General features: G+C 45.4%; 1 protein-coding gene across 3 annotated transcripts in view; it reads right to left on the bottom strand.

The window, feature by feature from the left end:
• The window catches only part of LOC139102485 (caveolin-3), a 124,188-nt gene that overhangs the window by 29,033 nt on the left and 81,836 nt on the right, over nucleotides 1-13,319 (bottom strand). For all 3 annotated transcript variants that reach the window (XM_070656401.1, XM_070656403.1, XM_070656402.1), the window contains one exon: nucleotides 8,058-8,101. The gene's annotated coding sequence lies outside the window, so the exon portion shown is untranslated. The remainder of the gene's footprint in view (nucleotides 1-8,057; nucleotides 8,102-13,319) is intronic.

Genomic DNA, 13,319 nt, shown 5'->3' with positions numbered 1-13,319 from the left:
CTCTAATTCCGTTAACGGCTTGCATTCTTCGCGGCCTAACGGTTGTAGTTCGGTAATCTCCCGGCCATTCGTCAGTCGTGTTACATCACGTTTCATAATACGCCGAGCAGCCGTGTCATTACGCATATAGGCCAATGGGTTGCAATAGGGCTACTGCGCAATTAGCGATGCTACCACGCAATTCTTAATTCGTAATTAAGACTCCGCGGAAATTAGCGTCCTTCCGAGAACGAGTCCGCCGAGTTATCGAAATAGAATCGAAAACAGTCGCGAATATTATCTTCGAATGCACTCCGGAATTAAATCTTACGGCTTGAAAGCGGGAAAACGCATAATTTCGTATTCTTTGTGGAAACATGCAGATGTGGAAGTAAAAAATTTCAAGTTAATTTACTAAAATTCTTTTCTTTAAGATCGTCAACGTTATATCCCTGAATTAAGAACGAACGTTAAAACGCCGTTTATCACGCTATCTCGCTAGTCGCCCGATGTTGTTGAGAACGGAGCAGATGCATAAATCGCAATCTACTCGATACATACATCCTCGACTATTCGTGTCGAGAGGTATGCACCGCGCCCACAAGTCACAGACGCGCGGTACGGTTACGTGTGGGTGGAATAGTCGGTTATCGATCGGCAGAAAGATCGGTAATGAATCGGAACAAGTTGAACTCTCGCGCTAACGGGAACCATTCCCCGTTACGTGCAACCGCGGAATAAGGGTAAACCGAATTGCGGATCCCTCGCCTCGGACCCCTTTTCGGGCGGACGATCGAAACGGTCGGTATCCGTCTGAATGAGCCGCATCGTCGAATTCCTTTTTCGTTACCGCATGTTAGATCCTTCGCGTTTCCGCTTCCGCAAATTGAACAATTGCAGCGTACACAACGAAGAAAAGAAAGACTTTAAAAGCCGGAAATTAGAATAAATTGCAAAAGTAAGGCTTACACGGTGATTTCGCGAATACGGGACGGCGAATTGCACGCGTCGCGAAGGCGTGGAGATTTTTAGCGAGTATAAAGATCAGAGAAGAGATCTGAACGTTCGAAGAGATTAAAAGACTATCGGTGCGTAGTTTAACGGTAATCGCGAGACTGCAAGGCGAAATCTGTCTGGGATGGACATGACGTTCTCTCTCGTGACTCCGACAAGCGTGTTCTCTAAAAGAGGTCTCACCTTTGCTCCACATCGGCACCACGCCGCGGCGGCGCGACGCGGTGCGAGATGTGGGACGCTATCGAGCGTATCCGGGGCAGAGCAATAACGATAATGGGTTAAAAACGTCGACACGCGACACCCTTATGCAGATACCCGCGATAAATCCCCGCGAATGCGAACCGCCGGTCGCGTCGGTGGATCTCTTCGTTTTCCTAATCCGGTTGCTTCAGACTACGTAATAATCAAGTAAAAGATTCTTTTCGAAGAGAGAAAAAATGCAAAGAGTATATCAAAGACTTCTAAAATTAATAGAAGAGGCAGGAAAACGAAATATTTTACATATCAAAAATCATTAAAAATTATATAACTCTAAGAGCCATAAATATAAAAAAAAAAAAATTAAAATTAAGATTCCATGAGCATTAACTTAACAAAAAGCCGCGGATTAAAAAATTTTGCGTTGTCTTCGAACTTGCGCACTCATCCGTGTAATCACGGTTTGCGGGGTAGATAAGATCGCAAAAGGGAATTAATAATTACGGCCGAGACAAGTCACGTTAAAAAAGCGACCGTCCGCAATGACGCAGTGTTTATTTCAGCGGGGATGGGAAACGTCGCGTTGCATAATCGGTGATTGACTGATAAAAAAAAATAGAAAAATAACGTAAAAGAAAAAGAAAAAAGAAGCAACAACCGACGAAACTGGAACAAGGATGCGCGCGTAACTGCCGAGCGGGGGCAATTTGACCGTTTTAGCCGCGATGATATTCAACGGCGCGACTTTACGTTCCTCCTGTCGATATAAAATAATAACCGGTAATCGCGCGCGAACGCTCATTGCATCATTAGCGTTGCATCTCATTCAGCATTATTCAAGCGCTTGTTTAACGCTATTAGCGGTGTGTTATTCCGCGGCCGTGTGCGTTACGCAACGCGCTCGTACACAACCCCGTGAATTACAAAATTGACGGTTACAAAATAAGCCGCGGATTAGCCGCCATAATTTTAATAAATTGCTCGGCGATATCGACGTTTCACAATGCGCGCCACGCACGCGATACGTAACAAAACGCGCGTGGCGATTAAAATTAAATAAATGTAACTCCGAGCGAGCGAGATACCGTGTAACCTGCGAGCGCTGCCCGAAACCGGTTCGTAAAGCTTTAAGTGCATCTCGCCGCCAAAGGCGATCTTTGTTTGTAGCTCGCGTCCGTTGCAAAAGTTACATGCGTCATGCACGTATCGAATCTCGGTGGTAAAAATATCAGCGTTTCCCACCCGATCGTCAATATGTCGTAAATCAAATGGAGCGGCGATAAAAATGCGCAACTGTCGCATTTCCACAATCGAATGCGAGAAAATAATAAAGTCGTTGTTCTTGCACTTGATCGATAGCACAAAAGCCGGTTTCAGGAATTCGTCGAACGAGCGAGGTATAATTTTGCGCGACTGCGACGCGTATGGATTGCACGCGACATTAGCGACTATTATTGTCGTTGTTAGCTCGCGTCGATGGTTACGCCACGGCGCGATAACGCCAGGACACGGTAACGATATCTACGACGACGGCAACGGAAGGTCCAACAATTAGCTAAAAGGATGAGCAATCGACTTCCTGCGGCTCTCATCGGTCCTGGTAAAGCGACCGGTTACCGACGACAACGGTGAAGTAACCAGCTAACGGAACGTAGTGTATTGGGCAATCGTGGGGACTGGGTGCATCGTATTCGACGAGGATGTCGGTGTCAATAGCCGGCGCGTCGCACTTCTCACGCAAGTGCTCGCCGCTAAATGCGGTTGTCGTTGAAGTTGCGGCTAAAAATTTACGGGAATCAATCCTCGACACCGATCCGAAAAGAAAAAAAAAAAAGAAAAAAAAAGAGCTTCGAAGAAGCGGCGCGCGTTTGAGGAGGATTTATCGCTCTGCGAAGGATTCAGCCGACGAGAAAATTTCAAGAATTACGGAAACACCAGTATTGTATCTCGAGAGAAGCACGAAAGAAATAGTCAAGGATCATGTCTAAGGACTTGGAATGCACTCGGCATTGAACGGCGAGGCGGCCGCGCGTTTTCCGCTGCACGCACGTTTCCGTAAACATCGCGTCGTGATGTATCACTCGCCAGGCAATCGTTTTATTTTACATGCGACTTTGGAGCCAGGAGCAAGGCTTGCTAATTGCGGGATTGCAAAATCGACTACACGCGGAACAATGTCACTCGCACGCTCGTGAATCGCCCTCGCGACAATCGCATACGACGACTGTAAGACGGTCGCGGTCATTTTCCTAAATTAAACCGTTCAAGGATCGTGTCATAAATTACGATAATGAATCGGCGGCGTGCTATATCGCGTGGCACGGATCCGAAGGCACGTATTAAATGTATATTCGGCCGCAAAATATCTATTTCTGGACGCAACGGTATGTGTCGCGTGCGCTCTATCGACGCCTATTATGCAGCGGTAAGTAATATGCAAACGTAGGAAGTATTACGTTCGCAGGCACTTACCGCTTTTACGTAAGAGACGGTTTCAAAGAACCACGATATATAATGTGTATATACTTATATATATATTGTATGTGTATATGGGCAGATCTTAATTGCAAGGTCGTGTAAGATCCCGTTACATCGACGATATTAACGTAATTTCATTATGCCGTGTTGGCGTAAATTAAATAGCAATAAACGTGAGCACGTTTCGCCTATCGACCTCGATCAGGGTACACCGTGAACCCCCGGTTCCTCGTTTCATTAATTAATCGACTTTTCTAATCAAAATCGTTGCAAGGCGACTTGCAAGAATTCAACAAGATTGACAGTCGACGATTCAAAAAGATATCGTGTATTAAATAACTTTGCTAATTTCATATAAAACAGAACCTATGCAGGTTTTACATTCTTACATCTAAAAAAAAAATATCTCATCACCATTTTTTTTTTTTTTAATTTATGAAAGACCTTGATCTCGAAGCCTACTTACGATTCTTGTGCATGTTTCATTTGTTAACTTTAAAGGGAGTTTAGGGGCCAAATAAGAACTAGATCGGTGGTGCCAGGTAAATGATTAGATTTTTCCCCGATTTTACGGTAAACGCGCATCGTCCTCTTTCGCGAAAAACGGCGATAAGGAGCGCTGACAAATGGAGAACACCGAGCAAAATGGCGAGGCGCGACGACGAAGATACGCGGGAAACTCGTTCGTGTGGAGTGACCCATTGGCCCAGATTACACAGGCGGTAATGCCCATCTCGTCGCCGCGAAAGACCGCGTTGCGTGGCGAACTCCGCCACGCGAGCTCGCGCCCGAGCGCCCGCGTAATCTACGCGCTGCGTTAACTGCCGTGCATAATGAGCGACGTTGGAACTGAAATGCACGGCAATGAAAAGCAATTGTAATCGCGATCACCCGATATTTTTAATTGTACTTGGCGACTTTCTCACCCCCACGAAAGAATTTATCGCGTATAACTAATTTAACGTAAAAGTGATTTAGAATCATGTACATTATACACACCACCGTAAAAAAAACCCTACATTTTTGTAAATAACTCGTGAGAAACGTTTCTAAAAATTTTGCAATATTTTTCGTTTTAATGATTATTCGAAGTAAAAATGTCACGTCTCGATATTTTCGAATTAGAAATCGGTAGCTCGATGTGCGTCGTGCCGTTCAATTTTTGCATCTCGCGAAACAGGAACGAGGAGCAACTCTGCACGTGATCGTGTATACATTCTCAGCGGACGATTCTCTCTCTTTCTTTCTCTCTCTCTCTCATTTCCAGGAGTCTACATATAGCGGGGTGCTCCACTTTGGCGTATTTTTAAATACGCCGAGCCTCCTTTCGTCGCTTCCACCTCGCGCTCCCACGGATCCCACTTCCTTCTCCTCGGCGGGCCGCCACGACTTCTTTCGGTCTACTTTCCGTCCCGGCGCGCACAATCGCGCCCGCGCCCAGGTGGGGACCGTCCGGTAAATATTTACAGTTAACGTCATTACATAATAAGCGTGTATTCACCACCGTGTTCACGGGCCAATGGATCCGGAGGGCCGCCGGTGAAGGCGTCGCGCGACGCCGACGCACGGTGACGGCCCGTTACCCCCGCTGGCCTTGCCATCTTGTTAAATTTAGAACAAAATTCCGAATAAAAATTTTCACAAGGACTCGCATTTCGAAGGAAAAATAATATAAGTTCTACAGTACGTTCGCAGAGCTTTTACCGAGACGTAACGATTGCAAAATCCGCCGGACGATAAATCATTTCGTTTTTATTCGCAGCCGAATATAATAAATTGCACGTTCATCAATGCGGATGAAGAATTTAAAAGATCGCTGCGAAAGCGATCGACAAGTCCGATTACGGCTAATTTTATACCGATCTGTTGTCCGGCGTGCATAACGGCGATGGAAACGATTCATCGATTAGCCTACCCGGCGACGTGAATCCTTGACAATCCGCCAAGGTCCCGGCGCTGAGGTAAAAAAAAAAAAAAAAACGGAGGAACAAGCGAGGCTTTACCTGACGCGATAAATTCACGTGCGGCAAGGCCGTAAGCCGCACACGTAACGCGCATTACACCGCCGTTTGTCTTCGATCGATACGCGATGTCAATCGTACGCGCGAGATCGTTTGTGTAACGATATTCCGTCGGCATTAGCGACGCGATCCTTGAGCGCGTTATGTAAACGATCGGGAAGCGCTTTAAGATTTAGTCATCACGATCAACGAGGAAGAATCTCACGCGACTTCCTGATCGTCAGGGGCATATAATGGGCAAGTCTGCCCGGAGAAATCGTAACGATAAAAGGCCTGATCTTGCCGTCCAGTTAGTCTCGCGTTAACGTCTTAGATATTTAAATTCGTCCCGAGAAGGATCGGTAAATAAAAAAAAAATAAAAAGGAAACAAGAATAACCAACACAAGTATTATCGAAAAACGACTTTTAACTTGACATTTAACTTTTCAATGGTAAACGGCCACGGGCGCCCGTGATCGAGCAAACGCGAACCGACACGGTTAAGAACTTGTACCTTATACGGGCGACCGGTAAGGCGCGTCCTTGTCCAATTGACGTCTCTGTAATCCGTCGGCATTTGAGATTTTTTTTTTAATTCGTCATCGTCATTGAACGTGACTTCCGCCAACCGATCACGTTCGACGCGGCCGTCCTCGCACGTGCGAGTCCGCGTTAACGCCGTTGCGGAACCTCGACCGATCTATTGTTCTAAAAACTGCCCTTCGATTCGCGAATTGAGGCATCGCGGCCGACAGACTTATCGCGGACTTGTTCGAAACGAGGGAACACACATTCTGTTTCTACAGAAGGCAATGTCAACGAAAAAGAGAAAGAAAGAAGAAAGGAGAGAGAGAACAAAGAACTGAAACTCGGGCAAAACGTATTTGTGAGATTGTGATATCAGTAGTATATCGCGAACAACGCAGAACTCGCGTGACTTTTCGAGATAGCCGATGACTCTTTTGCGCGATCTTTCCTCGAATCCGTGAATCAGTCAAGGATTAACGAGAACCGCAACGCGCAACAAAAACGCGCCAACGAAAAGGCGAAACGCGCGTAACGGTATTTCAAACAAGGTTGCCACCGCCGGAAATTAACGTCTCGCCACAAAGGAAGGCGGGCACTTGAAAGGAAAAGATCGTTCCATTTATTATATGTAAATGCGAACGAACATAAGAATAAAAAAAAAAAATGCCCTAACGATTCCGTTTCATCTGGATCGGCACGAGAGTAACGATAATTACTCGTAACTCCAATCAATCAATACTGAATTAGACAAAAAGCATTTTTTAATTCGAACCTAGATAATATTTTCTACGTGAATGTTTGTTCCAACTGTAACAGATTGCGCAAATATTTATTTTAAAAACGCAGCCGCGTGGAATTCTACTCGCGTAGGGTGACAGGATCGAAGCTGAATAATAATTCTCAACCGTGGAGAAAATTTTGTCAGCACCGATGACGGCATTGACATTGGCATTGACGAAATCAGCAGTCGAGGACATGTGACGATGTAACCGGCGGAACACGGCTGCCGGCCCGAAAGCGTCCTCAGGTTATCGCGCGCCCATTACGTCGCTCCTCCCGCCCGTTTTTCTCTCTTTTTTCCCCTCATCATGTAAGTGTTACATGTACACTTTCTTTGTGCAGGAGGACGGTAGGAGCGGAGCGGCGTGAGCGTGCGGCGATGTGAAAGTTGCCGGTTGCGGCTTCTGACGAATTATGCTGCTCGTGCAGAAAACTTCCTTCTCGCATTGAACTTGCCCCTCGCGCACCTCGCCCCGCTCCGGGGATCCCTGACCCGGAATGCAGGACCCACCAAAACACGATTTCACAATCCGCTCATACGGGCAGAGGCGTGGGAAAGGGGAGGGCACGGGGAAAAGAGAAAGAGAGAAAGGAAGGGAGGGCCACGCGCCCGGAACGACATAATCGTGTAAACTATTATGAATAAGAGGTCAAGACTATCTCGGAGAAACGATCTCGGAATTGGCGGATTCATTGATTTGTACGAGGCAAGAGAGAAAGAGAACGAAAGGGGATTTAAATCGCTCTCAGTAAATGGGACGACATAATAATTCTGCAAAATTAATATCGCCAGACTGATAAAAGATATGTAGATGCAGCTATAATTTTATTTTACTTTATATTATTTAATATTATTTAAAATGTTATAATTATATTATTTATATTATTATTTTATTATTTTATATTATATTTATATAGTATTAGAACAAATTATCCGTACGTCTCGCGTGCGCTATTTTTCGAACGGTCCCTTTTCGTGCGCGTCCTTATAATTAAGTAATCTATATAGTCGGCGGCGTGTTTTGGTTTAATAAGTCCGAATACAAATTATGAAAAGAAAAAATCGTTCGACTCACCAATCTGCCTGAGCCTCATCGGAGGTGTAGATTTCTGCCGGTGACTGTAACATAAAAAAGAAAATATTATTGTAGACATGTATATTAATTAATAAAATAAATAAAAAAAAGAGTAAAAATTTTTTTTTAATAAACATTTTTTTATTAATTAAATTAAATAATAAAAAAACGTTATCAAAAATTTAAAGCATTTAATTCTGAAGAAAAGTTAGAATTGAATTGAATGATTGCCTTGCTATGCAAACTGCATCGCGCATTTACAGAAATTGTACGACTTTCCTGAAGCGACAAGAAACGCATGCGAGATGTGATCGTGTAAAGCTTGAAGAATGCGATCGGCAAATGCCAATCTCGCGGCAGTGACGACAACGTGCGGACAATCGTTCTCGGTGAGAACCGCTAGCCGTTTCGGTTACGAAACGCGGTACGATGCATTACGAAACGAAAAGATGTAATATCGCGGCGATGTAGGCGAGTTAAAGCCGGGGCTCGCCAAAGGTACCGTTAGATTTTCTCCCGTCCGGCGATCGTTGTCACACTTCTAACCAGAACGGCATCAATACGACGCCCGCTCCGATTGTCCCGAATTCAGAATAATTCACGAGGTAAAAGTGGCGCAACGAATGTTACGTTATCCTGCCGAAGATGTAACACGCGATGCATCGATACGTTTTATAAATTATTAACAAAGCATCGAGTTACCAAATCATAATTTAGATTTTTAATTACTCGAATTAAAGTTGAATTAAGAAACGGAGATTCTATACATCAAAGTTCAACATTTACACTTTACGAAAATGTATTCGAGACATAAGAATTGAGATCCCTTGTGACATTTCTTTCTCCGCGGCGTACGATTAAGAGCGTTACGCACGATCGCACGCCGCGTGCGATTAAAGCGCGACAATAAAAAAGAAAACGACGGCGCTGTTCTTTCTCTGCGCGCCGATACTTCCGCGCCAGAATGCAATGTATAATCTGCATAATACATTAATTACGTAAGCGCGGTGGCAAATGAGACAAGCGGCAGGGTTCGGCGATAGGTGACACGCGCAACATCCAATAAAATCTGACGGCGAAAAGGGAGAAAAACGAGCACTTCCTGCTCGCGGTGGAGCGATATCGCGTCGCTCGCGAAGGATTTTAACCCCGTCACGGTCAAACTTCCGCGAAGAAATTCGCGGTTGCGTGATAGTTAGAAAGGTAATAAGTAAGCGACGGCAAGGAAAGTTCCCCGGGGAAAATTACGGGAGCGAGGTGAGGTAAGACCGGGCCCGCGTGAGAGATGCATTACACTTAACGCGCGCGATGCCATTACTCTTCTGTACAAGTACGTGAAAGTTGGTTTGTTCCTTCTCCGCGCTCCTCCTCGACGTGTTACACGAGCATGTGGGCCGCGATCTTGCCGCTGAGAGTATCGCGCGATGCATCGCGAAACGCGATTGCGAATGTCGGATGCAAAACGCGGACGCACGCCTCTCGCTCCGTCCATTATCTGTGTCACGACGACACCCGAGGAGGATCTCGACGGGAACATTGTGAACATTGATGTAACATTATTTCTCAATTACACGCGACCGAGGTAAATTATTGAACTCTCGCGCGTATTAATTTGCCCGTTGTTGGCATTACTAATTTGATTTATAAGACGCGCTCGTTGAGAAAAACCGCGTGTCCTAACATGGAAAATTGTTTTAAGAAACACTCATACATTCTCTTAAGTTGTAATATTCATGAAATGTGAATACAATCTTTTCGTTGTAATTAATTCTAAAATTTTTAATCGCGTATTCACATTTGTCATTTATTCAAGAATAACTAGAAAATTTCAAAAATCCGAGAACCAACGCAGAGAGCTTGAAAAGTGAGCGGTTGAACTTAGAGAAAATTAGAGGTTAAGAATCTCGGTAAGAAAGTAGGTCTAAGCGTTTATTAAACCAACTTCCTTGAATTTTCGGCGCTCATTTAACAAACGTGGGTAAACGTAACAGTAACTTCGCCGACGTGACTTGCCTAATTCTTAAACGGCGTCCAAAAATAGATGGACACCGTTAGATTTCACGGTGTGGCAACTTCGTCGATTTGTCAAGTCCTTACTGTACTTTAACCACCATGCTTTGTAATAATCTTCATTAACGGGCTATTCCAAATTAACCGACCAACTGAAAATCCTAAAAGACGCGTGAGCTAACGCTGTAAAATCTTTCATGCCTTAAAATTTCCAAGTCATATTTAAAATGTTTTCTCTTTGCAAAAAGTGTTAATTTTCTACGTATTAATTATATCTATGTATTAATTCTATTATATAATAATAATCTATGTATTAATAACATTTATTTGAATAAAATTTATATTTTTTAAGACATTTAAACTTTGTTTCTTTTTTTTAAAAGTAATCACCTTCCTCGATTTACTTCGCTAAATATTCGTATTCCGATTTTATATATATGTACATTAATAGACAGATATGGCACTTGCTTCGGCGACGGCGGTTAGCGTATGTGGTGTGCGTCAAACGTGCTCTACACTATCTCACACGTACTCGGCGGCCGGGAGAGAGGTTGAGAGGGTGAAGTCACGTACGCCAGCCGCCGTCGCCGCTCGCCGCAGCGAGCAATATCTGCAATATCTGCCTTTCAATGTACACAGGAAATCAATTAATGCGGAGGACGTTACGCTTTTCGAAGTTAAACCGCATCGCGCGGCATGCAAATCCTGCCGCGTCCGCGGGCATCTTGACAGCGAGTTTGACAACGGTCTGATTTCTTTTTCGTGCACTTGGTAGCGCAAGGTGCCGCGGCTTGTCCTTGATCTGTCCCGTATCGTACGGAACGGAACGGTACGGAACCCGTTTTCGGCCACGTCCCGTTATGTCCGCGTGACGAGGAACCACCGCAAGAGAAGAGCAACGAAACGGAACATACGCGTACAAACGAAGAGGAGGAGGAGGAAGGTGGCTAACAACGACAACGAGAGGAGGGAACGGAGCCAGTTTTCGAACGGTCCGGAGAAAGTGGTAGCTATACATTTACTGACCTACATTACCCTCGTTTCGTCCCTTCCCTCGCTGCCCCCCTCGGCCCCCGCGGCCCCCTTCCGACGGGCTTGACACCCACCCGGGCGCACCGCCAGCCCACAAATTGTCCCGTTACACACGAGCCCGTTGTACACGTCATCGCCGTGACCCACAAAATGACACCGGGTGCCTCCTCCTTCCCTTCTCGCAGACCCCCTCTGTTACCGCTCTGGTCTTTTATTCTAAAATTATGTCACGTCGCTCCGACCGAGAGATTCCCGCGACGCGGATTAGAAGGCGAACAAAGACTCGGCCTGATGAAGATGTTTTCGCGTGTCCGTCACGGGGCCTACTTTGATCCTCGAGGGCCAGTTCAACGCGAGATCGTTCCACTACGCGAGCGGCCGCGGCAGCGAAATCCGGATATCACGGACAAAACCAGTTCGGTATAAACGCATCCTCTCTTCCGCGATTGTCGGGGTAAATTAATCGGTGGAATTTCGCGGCTCCCATGTCGCGGCGCTTCCGCAGTTAACCGACTTTCCAGGCCGCGCGTTCATTCATTTTGGCGATTCACTAGAGTTAAGGAGCGCGACAACGAGCGCGCGTTTCCACGATTAGTTTGGCTCGATTAGAAATTAAACCTTCCGGACGTTGCTGAGCTGAGAACGTGCGCGTGTTTCGATAATTGTCAGAGGTGATTATCTGCCCTCCACCTCTCTCTCTTTCTCTGTCTCTCTCTTTCTCTTTCTCTCTTTCCTTCTTTTTCTCTTTTTCTCTCTCACGCTAACGGCACCGAAAGCCTTGGCATTATTTCTTCTCGCGTCGTGCTAACAGCGTTACTCAATCGCGTTACGAAACTTGACACATTGTCTCGGCCAATCGGCGGATTCCACGCGCGAGCGCGGGAAATGTTAATTGCGCCGAGATAATCACAATCGGGTTCGCTATCGGGACTAAAACGAAGAGGATTCGCAAAACAGTCAGTCGTTTCGAGCGTGAATATTCAGGCGACATTGCGCGCAGCCTCGCTTTAAAAATACAACACGCGGTTATTTATAGCCTATAGAAATCTCACGTGACGACAAAATTTTTGTAACACGTCCAATCGATAAAGATATTTTTAATGCGAAAATAACGATTTGCCCGGTCACCTTTTGCCGTTAAATTAAAAAATCTATTTTTCTAAATTAAGAGACCTATTTTTATCGGGCGTGTGTACGGGATTAGAGGCAAGGTTGCTCGTTATTTATCCGTAAAGATGGAAGCGGCTACGTAATAAACATAAGCGTAAAGATGCACCTTCTTTTTTTTTTCTTTATTCGTTCCCGCTCGCAAACAAAATTAAGCGGATTGCAGCGGCGCAAAACATCGATCGCCGTGTCCCGTTGCAGTCGCTGTAAACGTTATTTACGTACCTTATAAAACGGTAATGAAATCACGAGCGACGAACTAATACCGCGATTAACACGTCACCCGAATGATCCTCGAAAGTAAGCCTCGCTTACAGTTAACCGCTGTGGCCGTCGTAATTAAAATCGCCAGTGAACTCGATAAAAAAATTTTCATTCCTGAACATAGTTCCCCTATCGTTTGCATTCGTCGCGAGCAGAAATACTACGAGAGCGACTGATCGCCGCGAGAAAGCCGTAAATTCGCGGCATTTGTTGCTTTCCTGCTGGAGATACCTAATTTCACCATGCAATTAATTCGACGGTAACTAATGTTGTACACGGTATTTACGTTTACAAGGTATGGATTTTTTTTTTTTTTTTTTTTGTTTATCACGATCGATGTTCTATCTCGCGAATTAAACGAAAGCAATCGCGCGTAAATTAGCAACGGAATTAATCGCGAGGGATTTCCCGCGCCCGTCGGGCGGCATTCGCGCGCGCATTCGAGAGTTCTTTTCTGGCATGGGACATTGAACCGCAACTCGCTATTCGAGGTCGATGGGAAGAGAGTTGTCGTAAAGTTAGAAGTTCTTGGCTACTCTCCCTGCCGCAACGCCCGCAACGAACGCGCCGGGCTGTTTGGATCGCCACTTTCTCTGCGGTGAAGGCGAGTAAACATCTATTCGAATCGCAAACCTCTCTCTCTCTCTATCTCTCTCTCTCTTTCGCTCGATCGTCCAGGTTCTTCATTTCTTTTTTCTTCCTTTCCGGACGCGAAGTCACGCACTAGATTGCACCGCCGCGGAAAAACTCGTCAAAGAAATTCGAGACGAATTTATTTTCCCGATAAGA

Source organism: Cardiocondyla obscurior, linkage group LG05 (assembly GCF_019399895.1).
Source record: "Cardiocondyla obscurior isolate alpha-2009 linkage group LG05, Cobs3.1, whole genome shotgun sequence".
Taxonomy (NCBI): Eukaryota; Metazoa; Arthropoda; class Insecta; order Hymenoptera; family Formicidae; genus Cardiocondyla; species Cardiocondyla obscurior.
Note: the sequence above shows the minus strand (reverse complement) of the source record. Positions and strands in the feature narration are given on the sequence as shown.